This window comes from Akebia trifoliata, chromosome 14, assembly GCF_017979445.1.
Source record: "Akebia trifoliata isolate Shusen 1 chromosome 14, ASM1797944v1, whole genome shotgun sequence".
Lineage (NCBI taxonomy): Eukaryota > Viridiplantae > Streptophyta > Magnoliopsida > Ranunculales > Lardizabalaceae > Akebia > Akebia trifoliata.
The window spans coordinates 17982959-17989215 of NC_141388.1; the positions used below are offsets into that span (position 1 = coordinate 17982959).

The 6257-nt window shown below is 35.4% G+C and overlaps 1 non-coding gene across 1 annotated transcript; it reads right to left on the reverse strand.

Annotated features, from left to right (window-relative positions):
* Positions 1–5738: 5738 nt before the first annotated feature.
* On the reverse strand, positions 5739–5870 carry LOC147386489 (small nucleolar RNA Z247). The gene has a single exon (XR_015172371.1). It is a non-coding gene; the product is annotated as a small nucleolar RNA Z247 (small nucleolar RNA).
* Between the last annotated feature and the right edge of the window lie 387 nt (positions 5871–6257).

A 6257-nucleotide genomic window follows, 5' to 3' on the forward strand; every position in this document is an offset into this window, starting at 1 on the left:
TAGATTGTTAGTGATCACTGACTAATCATCTTCGTCTATGCCTATCAGGCGTGCATGTGATTCTCAAAATAACACTTCACTCGCATACGACTACGTTTACAATACACGTTCACTAGTAAAGAAAAGAAAGGAATGGAACTGGATTCCAGTTGTGACTCCACTCTCATACGCGTCCCATACCACGTATGAGCTTGATGGTCCCTACCGTACATCCCAGGATAGTACATCTCTCCGGATGATGTGACGTAATATCCCTTCAGGCATTCACAGACCCTTTAACAGCTCACAAAATAGCTACATATATATATATATATATTAATTTTCATTTAAAACAAAAGAGAAATTAACAGAACAGAGTTGATAATGGATATCCAGTCGCTACCATGCAATTGTGGTCACCCAGCCTAAAATAAACAATAGTACTCGAAGCCTCTACGCGAATATAAATTTAAATAAACATGCAACCCTTTCATTAATAACCTGGATATCCTTTCACCAACTTACATACAATATACAACGTAAAATGTAGACATCACCCCTCGGTATGATTCTAACATTGTACCGATTCATCCCTTTCCCATTCTACCGTGTTTTTACTTCTCGACTTTTCGAACAAAGTATTTCTTTTTCAAGCTTGCAAAATCACTTTTATCATTCGATCGAAAACTATCCAATTTTTGTTAAAACGGGGTCCCAATAAGTACGAGAAGGCAAACTGCCAAAACTGGGAAAATCGATGAAAATTTGACTAAGTGTCAGAAACTCAATTTTTCAAAATTGTCGAAAATGAAAACGGATTTTTGTAAATGAAGGCACTTGACAACATGAGAAGAGCCATGTAGTTTTGCAACTTAATTCAAAGTAATGCAAAAGATATCACCCGAATACTTAAAACATTCCCGTCGTGACGAAAATTTATTTATTTTTTTTCGCTTCGTTTGAAGGAGTTAAGAGGGCCATAAATAGTCGTTTTGATATGTTAAAAGGATGAAGAATCTAAAAACAATATCAAAAAAAAATTTGGGCACTTTTTGATTTTCACGGTAGCATCGTGAATAGTGCACGACGACACACGGTGGCACCGTCAGAACGTTATAATTTAGTGAATTTTTCCATTTTCTCTTCGTTTTTCGCTCGTTTTCGATTCTAATAACCCACCCACGAATTAAATATTCAAATTATAATAAAATACATCAAACATAACGATTTCTAGCATGAATTTGAAATAATTTAAGCAACATTCTATGAATTTAAAACATACACAAGTTTTGAAACATCCCTAAATGCAATTTTTCGAAATATATGGTTATTAATAAGAATCGAGAGTCCCTTACTCTTGTGGTTGTTGGACACGATAAGCTAGCTTGAAAATGAGGGAGTGGCGATCCGGAACATCGAATTTGGTGGAACTTGAATGCCAAACGAATCGGTTTGGTTGCAAAACCCTCGATGGAAGTGTTGTTCCCCTTTCTAATGATAAACAACGACTCTCCTACGATTTGGATGAGGCTCCAAGTTGTTATACACTAACTCACTTGCTGATTTTTGTGGCAAACCGAGAGAACGAAAAGGAAATGGAGGTTAAATAGGGTGAGCACGTGGAGCTCAACAACGCCGACGACTTTACCTTCTTCATCGAGGTTCAACTCGAACTCGCTTGCGATAGATCTTGATGGGAAGGGTAGAAACCCTAGGTTTGAAAGAATGGCTGAGTTGAGTTCTTTAGAGAAAAGAGGAACAAATGGAATAAAAGAAAGTTATCTTTCTTTTAAATAAGGGTTGGGGGCATTTTTGTATTTTTCCTTCGTTTATCTTTTCGACAAAATTTTAACCATTCGAACTCTGAAATTGATATATGAGTACTTCATTTCGAATAATTTTTCGTTGCGGACCTCATTATATGCTTAAATTTTTCTGATTCTTTCTCTATAAATTTTTTTTTATTTTAGGTCCTTCTTAACGCGAAATTCGAGGATTTTATAACTTTTTCATCCGAACTCGAATTCGAACTTGCTTATAGGCTAAAGTATATATTTCAATCATTTTGAACCTAATGGCCGAGTTGGTTTTCGTTAGAAATGATGAGAACCATATTCGAGTGTTTTACTCTAATTTCCTTTTTCGGTATTTTTCTCAAAATATCATCCTTTGAATTCTTCGAGATACGAGTTGAAAATCTGGGGTGTTACAGATCCAGTCGTAAATCCCGACTCTCAAATTTCACTACTCCACCATTGTGTTTTCTGTATATGTTACCTTATTTTGAAATATAAAATGAAATGCATGTTTAATGTTTTCATTTGGTCAATTAGATTTGTATAAAAGGAAAATGTTATAGTGAGTACTGTTGATTGAAGTAATGTGAGTTTTAAAATGTTTAGTTGCTTATCCATGGTTATATGTACCAGTTAATCGTAGTTTCTTATGTAAAACTTTGCATATGTTAAAATGATTCAGTATGTTTATTCGTTTATGTTAGGAGAGGTTATTGGTAGAAATTATTTGCTTCCCTACTGGGTAATCATTGTTACTCACCCTTTCTTTATTCATTTTTTAATTTTAGATCCAGAACTTAGCGAGACAAGTGTAGAACATGAGTGAGGACTATCTGGTATGTTAGATAGATGACCAGAGTCCATTACCTGGAAATTATTGGGGTTAGACCCCTTAGTGGTGTTAGTTCATCCATGTAGTATTATAGATTTTCTACTGAGTGTTAGGATTTCTGTTATTGTGAGGAGTTTTGTATAATCCTATATTTTGTTTATCCTTTCGCTCTTTGATTTATTATACGTTATTAGATGTATATAGGCTTATGCTAGTTATTATATTTTGTATGTATATATACAGGATATGATGAATTTTTTCTATCAGGTGGAACACATTGAACGCCTTTGAATGCTAACATAAATAAAGGAGTCCATGTCAAAATTTCGAAGCGCCACCTAGTGCCTCGAGATCTAACATAGGGCTTTGTGTTAGTATATAGAGGGACGTCACAATATCGATGATCACTAGAAAAAGAAATCGGAAAGACCCCCCAAACATCTGAGTAAAGTAAATCTAGGAATCTAGAACTTTTAAAAGTTGATGTTTTGAATGGAAGCTCGTGACTTTTTCCTTGTTGGCATGCATCACAAATTCCATCTATAACATTATTTAAAATAGGATGACTGAATCTGGTGGCCCAGACGATTGTGCCATTGAGTGACTGAAACTCGTTAACCTACTAGAGCTGTAGTAAAAGCTTTGTTGCTCCCACTTCTATCAATATTCAATTGGTACAAGCCATCCTTAGTTGTTTCTTGGAGTAGAGGTGTAGACACCCCATTTTTGCATCCGCCTGATTAATCAAGTCGTCAACCCGATCGTAAAAGTTCCCAATGATGGATGTTTATTCCAGTGCTTTATTTTGTTACCAGATGTGTTTCAGAAATCTGGATGAGGTATCTCGAACTGACAAAACTTAGAAACCACGCTACACTAGGAAAATACGACCCCAGAAACATAGAAATCATCATCTTGCAAACAAAAAAGAAGCTTCACGATAAAAATCACTAAAAATGACTAAATTACCAAAATACCCCTAACATCAAAACAACCCTAGAGCCTGCATTACGCTTAGGAAAACCCACTCAAACACATAAAATAACAAATCGAAACCAAATATATCATTTCGCCAATTTTCACAAAATTTGACAAAATTACGAAAATACCCCTCATAAAATTCACGACCATTTCACACAAAAAATTTCATAAATGACAAAAACCAACATTCACATTGAATTCCTTACGAAAAACTGATTCCAAAACATCCTGGAACATTGAAAAACGACTTAAAACGTAAAAAATCCTCTCCGAGGGAAAAATGGTAATTTCACAATTTTAATAATTAAAATTTTCGAAATTAATAAATAAATCATTAAATAATGTAAAGTGAAACATTAATAAAATTAATTATAAAATTTAAATAAAAAAATTGATCAATCAGGCTTTCAAGAAAAATTGTTGATGGTTCGCAAGATATTTCTTTAAGGACCCCACCATTTGGGGGTCCAAAGAATCAAATATATAATAGAGGGGGGTTTTCCAAAAATTTAAAGTCAATCAAGCAAGACTAAAGTCAAGATATTAAAGTCAATCAAATAAGACTAAAGTCAAAATTAAAGTCAATTAAGTAAGACTAAAGTTAAGTATTAAAGTCAATCTCATAAGACTAAAGTCAAAACCCTAAATCAAAACCCTAATCTAAATTAATCAAGTCAATCTCATAAGACTAAAGTCAAAACCCTAAATCAAAACCCTAATCTAAACTAATCAAGTCAATCTCATAAGACTAAAGTCAAAACCCTAAGTCAAAGCCCTAAAGACTAAGTCCATCTCATGAGACCAAAGTCAAAACCCTAATTAAAACTCTAAAAGAAATCCTAATCAAACCCTAATACTTCTAAAAACTTTATAAATAGGAGCCTCCACACCCTATTTTCGGATCAAAGAAAAAATTCTAGGAAAAGTAGGTGCAGAAGCCTCCACAACCTCTCCAAAACCCTAATTTTGGAGCCTCAACTCCTTACCTAACACCCCTGCTCTGATTTTAGCCTAAAAAACACCCAAAAATCTCTAAAAAACATCCCAAAAATCTACAACAAATTCGAAACACCCAGATCCAAGAAGGAGATACCTTACCTCGGAGATCAGAAATCAGATCCGGAGATAGAAAGAAGTAAGGAATACGGTACAAGGAGCCGTTTTCACCAGATCTGAGGGAATAACACTTTTGCAGATCGAAGGTAAGCTTTTTTTTATTATTTTTTTAATCTAGGTTTGTCATTAGCGATGCAGATTTATTTGGGATAAGTAGAGACCGGCAATGGCCGGGCAGGGTTGGTGCTTAACACCTTCCAACCCCGTAACATGATCCCCGGATTCAGATTTTCTGTAGTAGATTAGTTTTTATCCATTTTAGAGTCAGTTTGGTTCCTAGACCACAATAACTAAGTGGCGACTCCCAAACCTCAAGGGTCAAAAGTGGATCCACGCACCCCGCGGGTCGAGAGCGCTTTCAAGAGGTTTCCCCGTGTTGCGATCCTTAACATAAAAATGATCCAGATGAAATTCAAACATCACATTATTATCACGAGTTAATTGAGAAATAAAAAGCAAATTTTGAGAAATTGCTAGTACATGTAAGATGTCCTTATGTAATAAATTTGATGTAGTTGTAGAAATATAAGAAGAATAATTATTATTTATCGCAAACCTAAACCATTCCCAATAGCTTCATGATATGATCCAAAAGATTCATGTGGAGATGACAGATTGGCCAAATTAGCTGTGAGATGATTTGTGGCACCTGAATCAGGAAACCATTATTAAATGTTGGGAGTTGTGGCTTGATAAGTAGCAAATGATGATGGAGTTTCACCTTGGTAGGCATGGTTGAAGTGATACCGACATGTGACTGCTGAGTGCCCAACATGGTTGCAAAGTTGGCAAATAGATTTATGTGTAGATGAACTAGCTTGTGATGGATTCATGTGTTTTGGTTGTTGGTGTTGCTGGTTACGACTATCATGTGAGTAACCACGACAATGACCTCGTCCACGGTAGGATCCATGCCTTCGACCACCATTAGAAGAGTATTATTTGTTGTTTGAAGTGTCACTTGAAACGAAGTTGGCAATGGCAGTAGAGAGATTAGGAAAGATTGTAATCTCATCATTATTTCTAATTTCCTGACTCAAAAGTATTTCATAAAGATCAATAAATGAGACATGATCACTGCAAGTTGTGATAAATGTAACAAAGGCCACATAATCAGGATCAAGGCCTCTTAGAGTATGGAGGATAAGATCCTCTTCATTGACTGGTTTGTCAATAATAGCCAATTGATTGGAAAACCTTTTTATTTTAAGTAGATACTATGAAATTGAGGAGGAGCCACGCTTCATATTTTGAAGTTGAAGACGCAGTTGCATGACATGTGCCTTGGAGTGACTCGCATAGGATCGTTCAAGAGTGATCCAAACATCATGAGAAGTTGAAAGGCCAATGATTTGTATGTGAACAGGTTCAGTCAAATCCATAGAGATCACAGTTCTTGAGAAGAAGAAAGAATTATGATATTCACAATAGGTAGTTAGACTCAGTGAGTTTGATAGGAAGAAAATGAGAAAGGTTATGGATGAGTGAGGTTTGATTGTTGTCTATAGGGGAAGATGATAATCCAGCCATTGAATCGTTGTGCTCTGATATCA